At 36.9% G+C, this 15,128-nt stretch overlaps 1 protein-coding gene across 20 annotated transcripts in view; it reads left to right on the top strand.

Annotated features, from left to right (window-relative positions):
* The window catches only part of SORBS2 (sorbin and SH3 domain containing 2), a 183,735-nt gene that overhangs the window by 58,582 nt on the left and 110,025 nt on the right, over nt 1-15,128 (top strand). The window lies entirely within an intron of this gene.

A 15,128-nucleotide genomic window follows, 5' to 3' on the forward strand; every position in this document is an offset into this window, starting at 1 on the left:
GATTTTGGATTGGATTTACCTGTTTGAATGTTCAGTATTTAATAAATTAACTTAAGAATGCCTATGGTTAAGTATATTCTGTGTCAAGAGTTTAAAAATAAACTTTCCCAACATTCATTCATGTCTCATTGATTTTTGGTTTTTCCACTTGTAGATAAAATAGGTTGATGTCAATAAATGCTTACTTTTTCTTGGTGATGTGCCTATAACATGGGACAGTAAGCATACTTGTCAGTAGTCTTTAATTGATTATATAATTCTGTAACAGTTCTATTAAAGGTATTTATGTCTTACACTTCCTTTGAGTTTTGATTGAACAGCTTGAAACTTTTTTTTTTTTTTTTTCTTTTGATTATGGAGTATGAACTGAGTTTGACCCAAACAAAAGCAAGTTTGTTCTCTATTGTTCTCTTCTATTTTTTTCTTTATTACAATCAAATGAAGTCTTGGAAGAGCAGAAATTTTTTTGCTGAGGCTTTTCTAAGCAGTTGGCTGGCATTAGATGGCACCCTATATATACCCAGTCCATCTGATCACTTGTGCTGCAGTGCTTTGGCTTACCAGTTACTGTGCACTTACATACTGCATGCTCTAGTTCTGCACAGTTCATTTTGTAGGCTTTGCTGTAGCTCTAACATCAGTTTATTTCAAAAAATATGTCAAAAACCCAATGTCATATTTAAAATAAATGTAATATTGAATGTAAAGCAATAGTTATCTTTTCCTAGAAAAAAACCCAAACAAAACAGATCAAGACTCTTACATAAAAGCTGTTTGGAGGCTTTCCAATTAATTTAAGTTTTAGGAAAAAGCTTTCCATCTTATTTTTTGATAAAAAGAGAAAAACTGAAATGGATGTCAAGATTTCATAAAGAAATCTTACTTTTCTTACATTGATGGTTTTCATATAAAAAGGGTTTGTCATTTGGGAATTACTTTTCAAAAAGCTGAAGATTCTGAATGAACTTAAGACACCTCAGATGTGATGCTACAATTACTTTTTGAGCAATTTAGAAATATGTGATCCCTTAACTTGTCCAAAACATAACTGGAGGAGAAATGACACATAAATAGGCTGTAAAATGGGCAAAAACATGTACCAGTTTTTTTCAATTAAAAACAGTGCTTGAACTGTTCAAAGTAAGGGCCAGTGATGGTCTATTAATGGTCATTTTTTAATTCATGTAAGTTTGAATTTACCATATATTTTACACTTAATTTTTGAGTGAATAACAGGGCTGACTTAGAGGAACTCATATCTGGCATGCTAACACAACCCAAACTTTAGCTGAGTGAACTTGGCACAAAATTCAACTTAAGAGAGGAAATCTCAGGAGAGCAGTGGAATTCCTTTCATTGAATAAGTATACCTCACATTCATGGGGAACAAATGGTAACATTTTGTGCAAGTTTCTGCTTTTGACAGTGTGTCTTTGTTCACTTCCCAAAAGGGGTGTCAAATACATTGGGAAAAACCCCCAACTTTCTTTTTTGAATTTTTCATTTTACCTAATTATATGGTCCCAAGGAACCCATTAAATATGGGATGGCCCAACACCATTGTTTTAACTCTTTGTGCATGTAGAAAAAAGGCTGTTAGAACAGTTGGTTACACAATAGTATTCCCTCCTTACTGTCTTTGTGAACTCAAATAGAAGGGTAGGAGGCAGGTGTGTCTATAAGCATTTTATGAATTATTTTATCAAAGCATCTCTGAAAATGTTTTCTTTTTGCAAATGTGTTATCTAAACAAATATGATATTACTGAGCTGTTACCTTGAGAAACAAAGGATCATGATATCTTAGATTTCTTGTTAAAAGCTTAGTACTAAGACCTTAATTTAATGTGCTGTTTAGTCATGGTGTTACTTCCATGGTGTGGTCTTCTGTTCATTTACTGATGACAGTGGAGTTTTATGGGGACTGTTCTGTATGGGGTTCCCATCTATGATCTAAGCATATCGTAGTAATAGATCCTAGTAATATGATGAAACTGCATGGATTTAATATGCCATAGTGCTGGAGAAGGAAGGGTGTTTTGAAAACTTGAAATCAAGATCTGGTGGTAGAGAAAATTAATCTGAGTAAAAGGCCATTATTCAGCCATCTCTTCCTCACATTAACCACAGGCTGGGGTTATACCAAAATGGAGATGCTGAGAACATTTGTGTGTGAGACCTGTGAGTTGTGTCTGCACTGGACTGCCTGTCTGTGTGGTGTTTTCAGATGGCAGCACATAGCTCTGGAAGAAGTTTGAGTTGTGATTCTGTATGTAACCACCCGCCTCAGTGGCTTGCAAATTTTATGGCATACTGGTTATCTCATGTCTGCAGCACTGCAAAACTGCAATGCCTCTTTGTTGGCTTTGGAGCTTAGGCTGTGCTTAACCTTTCGATTGATCCAAATGAAACAGGAACTGGCAGCATTCCCAGCTTCTCACAGTAGCCTCTGCTCATCATCATTAATCTGTGGTTTGGGGCAAGAGAGTAAAATTAATCACTTTATTAATACTCAAGTACAGCAGTCAGCATCTTTTGTCAGAATTAATAATTTTAACTGTAATGTCTAAGCTTTTGGTTGCTTAACTTTTCTCAAAAAAACCACTGTCTTTTAGATAAACATTTTTCTTGTTCTGCAAGTTCAAAAGTATTCATTTTCCATCTTTGAAAAAAAAAAAAGTAATAGCTGCAAGTCAAAAGCAGCCACTTTTGCATATGAAATAATGAATAATTTTCACTTCTGCCCCAAGCCTTGAGTTTCATTTGTTTCTAATTTGTGTATAAGTTTGAAAAGTACTGATTTGGGAATAAAGTTGCATGGTACATGGCAGAGAATTCACCTTTTTTGCCACAGAACCACAGAATGGGTAAGATTGGAAAAAAGCACAGTGAGGTCATCTGGTCCAACTTGTATTGTCCACCACTTGTGTGCTTTTACCTTATTGAGAAGAGCATGCTTTTAAGCACTTTCTCTTCCTAAGTAATCTAATAAGTATGCTTTAATCTGTTTTCAAGGTGGCTCACATAAGGCATTATCTGTTTATACTTGTAAGACTGCATGTGTTTCCATAATATTAATGTCTTAAGAATTGGTATGTTTCCTTAGTGACTTACATCCCTAAATGTTTAATGCTGTTAGAATGTTTAATGCTGTGTCATCTTTAGTGCTGGACATAACTTGGGCACCTAGGCTTCTTCCACACTTGAGACTGCTTGACTTGTTTCCCAAAAGAACAAGGGAACAAAACCAGAAAGGTTCCCTGTCACAGTCATTCAGTAAAAATGCATTTAGAAAGGAGCTGTCCTGGTGCAAAGGAGACTTTTAGCATGTGTATCTTCCCTAATCTGTGCAAGAGCAACAGGTGAAAAATATAGTAGAAGCTCCAGCCTTTTGAAGCTGAAAGTCCAAGCACCAAGTTCCTGTGTGCAAGTAGCCTCTCAACTTTGCAAGTGCTCCTTGAGGCACCTGCATAGGATTCACTTACTTGTGTGGTTTATCTTGACAGATCTAGTGAGCTAAGATGTGAGGTGCAGCTGAATGCAGAGGAAGTGTATGTGTGACCCTGAATCTCTGTGAGGCCTCTGGAACTTCTGGAAAGCAGTAGATTTCTTCTCCAAAGTCAAAAAAAGTTTAAATAAGAACAAAAGAGATAAACAGTTTACATATCTAATAATGTACTGTTGTCTTATTTAATTCCTGGGAGGGAAGGAGGCAGAGTTGGGAAGGCAAGCCGTGTTGCTCATGTAAAGGGACAGTTGGTTTGGAGAACAAGTCCTCTGTTTAGTAAGATTTAGTCTTTCAGAACAGTCAAATTCTGAACAATGGATGGAGTTTTTCTAGAGTTTTCGTAGCCTTCAATATACAGAATTAGCTGTTAATCTTTTCACAGTGATGGTTAGTCAAATAAAGGCACTTGGAACTTGCTGTTAGAGGTCTGTTGGGATCTCCAAATGTATAAAATCACCTTTTGATTCTTACTTCCCTTCTGGGTCCTGCACAGAGCTTTGCAGTGCTGAAAAGGGAAGTTCATGGCTGATTCCAGGAATGTTACTGCTCAGACCCAAAGTAATAGTTTAAATGTGAAAATAAAACTCATGTAAGACTTGGTTAAAAGCAAGGATATGAAATGTATGTGCAATAAACAAGAAATTTAGATGTTATGGCTTAAAGTCTGGGGACATTCTAATGTACTGAAAGATTCTTCTTTTTCCCGTGGCAAAAACTGTTTAAAAATTACCTTAGCCTTCTGTAAGCAGAATTAACTAGTGTTGAAAGTTTTTGGAAAATCTGCCTTAAAGTGTGTCTCAACTTTATTTGCAGACTGGTTCCTAAAAGCCTACCTCTAATGCAACAGCTGAATGTTTAAAGCTGTATCACCACTTCTTGGTGATGCCTCAATAGTATGTTCATACAAAACATTCTGCAGTAATGACTTTGCATTAAAGAAAGAATCTTTGTTAAAACTGAGCAGATGTACAGTTTAGTCTACTGTTTGGACTGGAATTCAATTTTGACTTGAGGGAAAAATTTTTGAAAAGTGCTATTATCAAATACTCTTTTTAGAAACAAAACCAAGACCAACCAAAGAAGCAAAACCCCAACAAAACCCCAAAATTTTAAATTAATTAAAAGGCTGAAAAACAGGTAGGCAAACATCTGAATTCCTAAAAGGCATATAGATGTACTGCAAATGGGCTGCCTGAACTACTTTTATATCCTATGTAGTTTGTACTATGCTAGTACAAAGGTTGCTGTACACTGACCTCTCCACCCTTATCTGAATTTCCCTCCTTTATGTAAATAGAATAAGCATAAATCCACTGACTTGGAAATAATTGTATGGTTTCTTGCTTTGTAGCAGATGACTGCATGGTGGTTTTCTAGCAAAACACTTAAGTGACAGGCGGCAGGTCAGCGTGATGTTGATCTGTCTTCCTGGGATCTAGGAAGTCTGATCCAAATGACTTAGAGTGCTTAGATTTCTGTAGTGAGATGTGCCAAGTGTTTGGTTGTAAAACCTAATTATTCATCAAGAAAATTTACATTTTTCTGGATAGGTATTAAAATACATATATTAATAATAAGGAATGGGTAGAACAGCTGAAATCAACAGAGTGCTGACTTCTAATCAGAGTTTGAACAAAACCATTCATCTTACTTCAGATTGAAAGTACCATTATGTGACATAGGTAAGCAGCATGCTTTTGTTACATTTTCAGATCTTTGTATTCTTTGGGGCCAGGTGGAAGAAAAAGCAGTAGTGCAACAATAGTGGTCTAATATTTGCGGTCTGTTCGACTCTTAGCAATAATATTTAAGTTCTTGGCCAGAATATTTGTTTAGAGTTGGAGAGCTGTTTCCAGTTGAAATCTGGACTTCTTTGAGGAAGTCTTACAGACCAGCAAACGCAACAGAGCAAGTTTGAAAGACCTTTGAGTCAGCTGGTTGAACTACTTATTACAAAATGTTTTTTTCATTGAGTTTACTAACTTATCTGTCAATTATCTGACAAACCATAGTGGCCTGGACAAAGGTTGTTCATATTCTTAAGGCTTTAAAAGATTTGCGTGTGTGTCTGAGCCTCTTGAACTGTCACAAACAGCTCTGCACTTGCAGAATACTTGACTACTCAGCACTACAAGCACTGTCTACCTCTCTGTGCTAAAACTCCAGTGCCAAGATTGGTAGTGTAACCATGCAAATCACTGTCCCACTGTGGGCAAGTGAAATAAAGAAAACAACCTCAAAGTTCAGTATAAGACCATTGAGTTAAGACCGTGGTAGTTGGTTTGGCCCTTCAGATATAGCTGTGCTACTGACATGAGCTGTGACATGTCAAAACTTAGGCTTTCAGTCACTTCAGCTATTTCAGTTTATGCTGTTATTGGCAGAGTGTCATTGCCTTTCACACTGGCATCAATAAAAGTCACTGTGACTAGTTTCTGTACAGAGTTTGCATGTTGTATTCACACATGGTTTTCAATCACAGCAATTTGGTCCACGTGGAGTCAGTGAAATGCTTTAGTCCATTTGACAGAGGCAGTTCTCTGCTGGCAAAGCAGTATCTCCTGAGATGAGGCCTCGTGTATTCCAGTCTGGCCTGTAATGAGCAAGGCATTTAAACTGCTCTATCTCTCTGTCACTACAGGGCCAGCCCAAGATATATTTATCAGTTGACGCTAGGATGGTTTTGCACTTAATTCCAAACATTTTTTGTGGAATAAGTACTGGTTGGTTTGTTTTGGGGTTTTTTTAGGCAATATATGAGGCACAATTGCATTTCAGAATTCAAGTGCATATTTGCAAGAAATGTGTTTGACTAATTGTGACTAGGTAAAACTTCAGACTAGATTAGCACTAAACTGCAAGGTGCTCAGGTACAGTTAGGGTATAAAGAATTAAGCTGATGTGTCATACTTCAAAATCTGTGGTACAAAAGACCTCCTTTTGAACCAGATGTCTTAGGGCTTTTTTCAGTAGGCTTATTTTTGAACATAATGACTTGCATGAGAATTATCTGATTTCTGAATTATATCATCAACTTAGCTACGGATATGAATTTATGGGAAAAGAATAACAAGCTATAACAACAATAAAATTTTTTTCTTCTCTGTAAGGTACTTAACACTTAAATCAGGCTGCTTATCAAATTTTGTCTTTTTGGAATAATTCTGCCTTGATGGTTTTGATAGATATAAAACTGGATTTTTTTTTTGTTTGTTTGTTTGTTTTTCTTGTTTTCTAATGGATTTCAGAACTTGATATATCTTTGCTGAAAACAACTTGCCTAGCTGGAACCATAACAAGACACAGTTTTGTGAGTGCATGTGGTAAAGGCTCAGCTGTTTGGATGGTGTTTATCATTCCACAGATAGCCTAGCTAAAGAAATAGAGGAAATAGAAAGTCAGTCATGAAGGCGAAATATAAAAATTAAGAAAACCTTTCCTAAATTATTTTTTGTAACTAATTATGAACTTGAGAAATATTTTCACTATTAAAATATTATTACTCAATTGCATGTTGTGTTTTCTTATCTATATTGGAGATGCATGTTGGAACTTTTATATTTTGTCTGTGCTCATGCTGAGGGGCTGTCATAGGTCAAACTAGATCTATAAATTTTCCAGTCTAGAGTCAAGTCAGAGTGCCCTGACTTTAGGGATTACTTCATCATATTCTCTCAGCATTATTGCTGAATGTTCAGTGGCAATTTCAGTCTTTGGGTTGCAAGTACATTGCTTTCTGCAATCCAATGGCAAGTGAGGACATGGTTATTGTACATTTGATCCTTTTTAAAGGCTTTCTTCATATTTGCTATGCCTGCCTACAAAGATGCCAGTAAAAATGTTTTTTTGGAACCAAGAAAAATATACTGCTTTAATAAAGAATTTTACCAGAAATATTACTGCTAGCTTTTTTAAAATGTGGTAGACCGAGATCATAGTACAGTCAAATATTCTGCTCATTAATTGCCAGGATGCAATTTCAGTGCTTGAAGGGGTGGAGAACGTCAAAAGCTTCATTAAGACCTTTGGTACAGTCATCTGTTTTTTTCTGCTGATGTTTTCTGCCTGTGAGCTTGAAAGCTTCAGAGTGGCTTTCCAGGGCTGTGTCTTGGAGAGCACTGGGACTCTACAAGCTGCTCTGCAGAGGTGAGGGAAGGGCAGCTTGCTCAGTGGCTGTGGTGTGGCAGCCGCTGCTGTGCGTCAGGATACAGGTGTATCCTCACACATACCCTTGCAGCAATACCAATAGCCATTCCTATAAATCCATCAGTTGGTGTAAAGGGTAAAGTTTCTTACGTGTGAGGAAAGCCTAATTGAAGGAAAGGAAGGAAGCAGGAAGTTGTCACAAGTTTTTTCTAATGTTGCAAATAGTTCAGTGATTGTCAAATGGGCATTTAACTCTATATGAACACAAGCCCTAAGACAGCTTCAGTCTCGATTGAATTTACTTTTCTGAAAATAAGGGGATTTCAGACTTGCGATCTGAAGGAATTTGTCATATGCTTCAGGGATGTTCGGGTGAATAGAGATGCTGTTGCAAAGCAGATTTTGTCAGTGTAAGCTTTTGGTTGCTTGGTTCTTGCAGGTGCAGCATTCCCATTTTCTGCCTGGCCCTCTGTTACAATTTTTTTTTTTTCAACAGTATTCCCTTTCACACTGACAGATGCTTAATACTAGGAATTAAAAGAGTCCTTGTGAGAAATTAGCTCTGTTTAGACCAGGCAGAGTACATGAACTCTTTCTGTACTGTTAACACAGCAACTAAATTTCAAATTACCTTTTAAATTGGATTATTTAGTAATTTATTATATTTTCTGTTACTGTATTTTAGAGATTGGGAGTAGCTTTAATAAAGCAATGACACATTTTAAATCAATACTAATGGTGAGAATGGTTTTTAAAACTTGTTATTCTTTTGGACTTTGCCCTTTTGATACAAAGCATAGTGTTTGTTACAAATGGACAGACCATTCTTTGGAAATGACATTTTCTGAGTAATTTATTTTGCCCCTATTTCTAATGTCAGAATTTATTTAAATACCATCATTCACCTTTGTGGCTGTTTCTTAATCTTCTCCTTCTGCTGTTATGTAGTAGAAGGAATGTTATTGATCTCAGTGTCTAGAACAATGTAAAGGTTATATAGCTAAGAGCAAAATCTCTTTTTACTGTTTGTTTGAAGCTGCAAGTTGCAGAGCATTATCGTATTAAAAAAATACAGGATATTCTGGCAGGAGATGGTATAAGTGGAAATAATAAGACAAATTGTCTTTCAGAATTATTCACTGCTTGATCACTATGTAATGCAACTAATGTGGTTAATCAGTTGTCATTCCTTAGCTTCCTTAGTGTGCTAACTTTGGAATGATGAAGTCCTTCTGGCCTAGACAGAGATACTGGTTTTGCAGCTGATACCAAGGTCTCAGATAAGCTTGTCTGACTAGTTGCTTGTTTTCAGTGGTACAATTAAGGACCAGTGAACTGTTAGTCTGAACCACCTTGCATATGGAGTTCATATGAACTGCAGACCATCCATGCTCACATTTTCAAAATAATGTTTAAATCAATATAACTTACCTAACTGAAAATGTGTATGCAAAAACAGGCATTAATTTTTTGGTCCTTGTTGCAGGGTTAGTTCTTGTTTATCCCACATCAAGTGATTAGTTGACCTAACATGGAGGAAGCAGAAATGACTGAGAAAGGAGATGCACCTTTCCTGGTGAAGACAGGATCCCAGGTTGAGCTGAGCCAACTTTCGAACTATGTAACTTTTCTTAGGTAGCCTTTGTAAGGAAACGGAGAAAAATGACTGGTTTGTTTACAAACTTCAACTATAATATACCCTAGTAGTTTCAGATCAGTAGTCCTACCTTTGAATATAACACTGAGTAGACATGAGTGTTTAAGATTCCTCCAAGACATGCAGTTTAACAGAATCTGCTTCCTGAGTAATAAAAATCAGATTCCAGTAGTATTTTTAAATAAGTCATACCATTAACTTTTAGAGCAGAAGATAAGGGTGGTATTAACAAATGATAACTCTAACCTTCTTGGGCCATTCACCATGACTGCTTTAATGGGTGACAGAACAGTGTTGTCAAAGGGCCAGGCAGGTTCAGATATTTGCTTGTTACTGCCTTCTGAAGAAAGCTTTGTTGGTTTCTATTTCAATAGACAGGGATGAAACATGGGGAAATAAGCTGTCACCACTAAAAGTTAGCCTGAGTTACTTTACCTTCATGCCACTGCATGGCCCACACACACCATTTCTTTCCTCTTTACCTCTGAAAGAACAGATTACTTGAAGAATCAAAGATACCACTGTTACATGGTATATGCTACTATGACTGCCATGCAGAAAATACCAGGTTTGCCTAGATCCAAGCAACCATGTAAAGTTAAAATATGTAATATAAAACTCCCTTGCATAGTTTTCTTACATATTTTACTAACTGGACATCTTCAGTCTACAAGGTTTTTTCCTACACTGTGGGACACGGTTCTACAGGAGGTGCTTCATAGCTGGCACATGGATTTGCAGCCATAGTGGTGGGACCTTGCCTTGTCTGGACTTGCACATGTCTGGATGACCTGGGGACTTGGAGCATTGCATAGAGAATGTGCATTGTGCTGTAGAGATGCTAATTTGGAAGCTGGGCTCTTCACTTTCCTTGAGCTGTGGAATTCCTCTTATCTGAAGTCATTAATGACTTCCAATTAGTCCCATTAGGGCATTTGGTTTGGTTTGGGTTTTCTTTTCAACAAATGGCTGGAACATGTTTCCTATGAACACAGGCTTAGAGAGTTGGGGCTGTTCATCCTGGAGAAGAGAAGGCTCTGGTGTGACCTTACAGCCCCTTCCAATAATTAAATGGGGCCTACAAGAAGGCTGGAGATGGACTTTTCATGAGGCTGTAACAGGACAAGCGGGAGTTGTCTTAAGTTGAAAGAGACTTGATTTAGGTTAGTTATTGTGGAGAAATTCTTTACTCTGAGGGTTGTGGGGCACTGGCACAGGTTGCCCTGAGAGGTTGTGGGCTCCCCATCCCTGGAGGTGTTCAAGACCAGACTGAATAGGGCTCTGAGTAACCTGATCTAGAGGGAGGTTCCCAGTCCATGAAAGAACATGGTCTTTAAGGTCCCTTCCAAACCTAATCATTCAATGGTTCCATGAAAAAAAAAAATTAAAAGCCTGTTACAAGGCTACATTTTGCCAAAACTGTATTCAAATCTTTCCCTTTCCTCCATGTTTTTCAATTATGTTTCAAAAGTAATCATTCTTAAGGTTAACATTTATCAGGTTGGTTTTGCACAGGGTAACTGCTTGTGCAGTACTTCGAATGAAGCTTATTTCAGGGGTAGGTTTATACCTGATTTCATAAAAAGTTATGTTGCACGTGTTAATAAGGTGATGAACTCTAGAAGTGGATAGGAGTGACTGGGAAGGCAAACACCACTTGAGTAGTTTTTGTGCCGAAACAAGTTAATTATTTAGCTGTATGTTTTTTTCTTCTGCTGGAAAGATTTTTTTTCCCCAAAGGACTGTACCTAACATGTACAGTAAGTTGGTTTCATATTGAGTGCATTTATTCCTTTGTTCTTTTTAGGTAAGAACTAGTTGGGTGTTGATGACCTCTACTGCTTGACCTACACATAAATAAAACTGCCAACACAACTCCTTTCTCTGTCTCAGTACAAGCAGGACCAAAGCAGTCATGAGGTACAGGATTACAGAAAGTCAATAAAAGCACACCAAAGTAGAGAAATCTCTTAAATAAACCATATCTTCCCACACTCTTGAGGTGCCCTGTTTTTAATTCTCTAATTGTAATTTAAGAGTGATCAAAGTGATTGTGTTTAATATGAAGTGCCTTTTTTGAGCTGCTCAGGTGAACTGTGAGTGAACTATGAGTGAATATGATGGAAGAAAACCTGGTCTAGACAGTCATCTTACATCAGTGCACTTGAAAAATTAGTAGACATGTGGTAAGCAAAGGCGTATTCATCACAGCAGGTAGCAGATGATGGTCAGCTTTCCCAGTCCCCTGAGCAGAGATAAGAATCCATTTATGCTTCTGTCAAGGCAACTGTATGCTACTAAGTTATTTAAAAGGCTTCTGTTTAATTGTAAATGTGACAGTTCTTATGCTGCCTCCTTAACAACAAAAATTTAGCTGGATTTTGGGTAAAATACTGAAATACTTATGTAAAAGCAGTCTTTAGGTGTACAGTTTCTTGATATATAGCTCACTAACATGGTAGAAGGTTAGCTATTACTTTCTTTAAAAAAATTCACCCACATGCCTTCTACCACCCTAAAAAGCAGAATCACTTAAATATGAGCTTAAAACCACAGAGACAGTAGTGCATTTCAAATCCCAAATTAAATTTTACTATACAGCAAAAACTGGAGAACAAACAGATGCAAATTACTGTTTTGATAATTTTGCACTGGAATTTTAAAAATCATGAGTGTTCCCAGAATATAAAATATTCATAGCTTACATGGAATTTTCATAACCCCTTACAGTGGGTGCATCTCGAGTTTTACTGTACTTTGCCTTGTTCATTAAACATTAAAGTATCTTCATATATTGACTTCACACGTCATCTTTAATGTCAGATACTGATAATCAGAACTTCTAAAACTTGTATTGTGCATGTGGAATTTGATTATTGATATGATATTGCTGCAGCCTTAAATCCTGGGGAGTATAGAAACTTTTGATGCAGTACGTTGGAAATCTGTCAGGTCCTGCAAGCAGGTGAAAGACTTAACATGATGGAAGTGTTAATAACGTTAAATCATAATACAGCACTAAAGATTGGATATTAGGAGGAAATCCTTTATAGGAAGAGTTGGCAGGTGCTAGAACAGGCTGCCTAGTGAAGTGTTAGAATCACCATTCCTGAAGTATTCAAAAAATGTGTCAATGTGTCTTTTGCAGTCATGGTTTAGTGATGAACACAGTGGTAGAAGGTTAATGGTTTGGCTCAACAATCTCAGAGGTCTTTTTCAAACATAATGGTTCTATGATCATAAGGATTCTAAGATAAGGGATTTCCTCCACTTTTGTTCTAGCTTGTTCCTTGAATTCTCCATAGAACAGTATCCATGATGATTTGTATCCCATCAGGATCTCAGCTGTATCGAGCTAGAGTGAATAGACTGGCTCTAGAATCACTGTAGAATCTGTACTTTAATAGTTGTTTTGGAGGGGGTTTTGTGTACTGAAAACTAGCTTTAATTTTCCGTTTTGGGGAGAAAAAAGAAAAATTGGGACTCTGTAGTATAGACACCTTGTGAATATCCTAGAGGCAAGACCTGTTTTTTATGTGTTCTGGCTTAGAGGAAGTCTCACAAAATTAGATAAATCTTTTGTTAGTTCTTATGTCTTAAGGGCTAAAAATTAAATACATGCTTCCCTTCTTCATATTGATTTTGTAAGTACAAATAACTACTGTCATTACTTTTTTAATTTCAATACCTCATTTCATGTGTCAACAGCAGAACTACTGATGTTATAATAGCTTCTACCTTATGAATTCCTTTTTATTAGAGAAACATTTTCAGATTGTTTCCACTTACTAGCAAAATACCTTCCTGTATGAATTTAAGCGGTTGTGGTTTTGTTTTGAGTTCTTGTTCTTAACAGAATTCACAATTCTGAAAGCTGTACTACATCTTACTTGTGTACTCCTGTTGTAGTCAAGCTGCTTAGGCACAGAACAACCTTATTCCCTGTGCACAAGGAGGCAAATGCATCTGGATTCTCCTATGCTATGCAAGCTAGCCTAACATTTATCCATGCCCAGAATTTCTGCCAGAAGATTACCAGCAAAACCAACAATGCACTTATTTAGATTGTTCTAAAAATCAACAGTCTGTCTAGGAAAGTGAAATAGGTAGATGGTGCTATGAAATATTTTTTTACTGTCAGTTAGAAAGGTACAGGTGTTCAGGGAGAGCTAAGGTGAAGACTTCAAATTCTGCTGCTGGAAATCTGGCAATACTCAAGTCATGTAGAAACTTGAAACCTGTTGTATTAACTCTTCAGAGAAATGTAAACTCTTCAAGAATCAGATCATAATGATAGTATGTCTTCAGGCTTGGGACAGATGTACAGTAGAACTTCAAAAGCATTAAAACCTGTAACTCAAACCATTACAATGAGCAAAGATGCTCCTTAGAAAGGAATTGAGAGTTCCTGTGAAGTAACACTTTTAAAATTATATACCTGAAAATCAGTATTTCTGCAAGACTTGGGTTGGACCCACTGAACTTCAGGCTCTTCATTATGTGCCAGAATTGGGATTCCATATGGAGTCAACAGCAGCTCAGTCAGAAGGAAATTTGGTTTGGACTAGGTTTAATCACTCCTTGAAAGTGCTCATATGGTTTGCACACATAAATAGGAGTTCCAAAAGAAATTGTTCAGCTTTAAGTAAACACAGTGATTCTAGCCCTTTAGTCTCTCTTGTCATCTCTTCTCACTTTATGCACAAGTGTTTGTGTGTCATGAAGTCTCACTTCTGTATCCCCTAAAAATTTCAACTTTGCTTAAATTTGAAATACCTACCCAAAGCTTAAAAAGACATTCTAGTTGTCCCCAAATCAGAAAGTGGGTTAGCTCCAGGTACAGAGGATACAATACTTAATTTTAATTCCTTATAAAATTTCTATTTTGAAGTTTTTAAGTGCCTTGGCCTAAATTGCTGATACTATCAATACTGCTGAAATGTAGTGTTTCTGCAACTGCTAAATTGCATGCATTAAAATAAATTAGGATTCCTGCAGGTGTCTGATGAAACAATTTAGAATGTTTAGTTTAAACTAGTTCTAAGCACCCACTCCTGCCAGTATTACTTTACATGAGTGATTTAGATTCTATTTTTCATTTATGGGCTCAGCTTGAGGGAGGAATGTTTGCCTCTGCTGTTCTTCCTTGCATGGCTGGAGGAAAATCTGTGAAATACATCCTCTTGGAAGAGACTGAGTCCCTAAAATAAAAGTTTTCTTGGGCAGCACCAGAATTTACAGAAGCATATGTTACATTTCCCTTGGCATGAACACAGCTCTGGAGCATGTCTCAGGGGAAACTTTCTGTCCAGGCAAGCATGCAAATCCCTTCTGTGCTGAGGCCACCAGTCAGTGCCAAATAAGGTGGCAATTCTGTTTTTCTGATAACTAGAAAATAAGTTGTGCACAGACAGATTCATTCCACACTTAGAAAAATTGTGAGTACTTTTAAGTGAGAGGTAACTGTAGGTGTTCAAAATGAGAACTTCTGAACCTGAGTGTGAGGTGTAAAATAACAACAAAGGAATTACTGTGAAATTAGCTTAATACATGACAGAATACTTCATTTGGTATATATTTGACTTTAGAATACCAGTGCCATTCATGGGAGATGTTCAAAGCAATATTTTAAGATTTCTTTTGACAGAAGAGCTTTAAGCCTTCTTTTCCCCAGTGCTGGCCACGCTAAATCCTGTATGCATGGCTTGGCTGAATGAGTTTTGTCTTCCTAATGGTAACCTTCCTGCACCTGAGGGATAACACGTGAATTTTCACAAGGCTGGAACAGAGTTTTTAATTTAAAAAACAAGCAAGCAAA

Source organism: Cyanistes caeruleus, chromosome 5, assembly GCF_971803275.1.
Source record: "Cyanistes caeruleus chromosome 5, bCyaCae1.hap1.1, whole genome shotgun sequence".
Lineage (NCBI taxonomy): Eukaryota > Metazoa > Chordata > Aves > Passeriformes > Paridae > Cyanistes > Cyanistes caeruleus.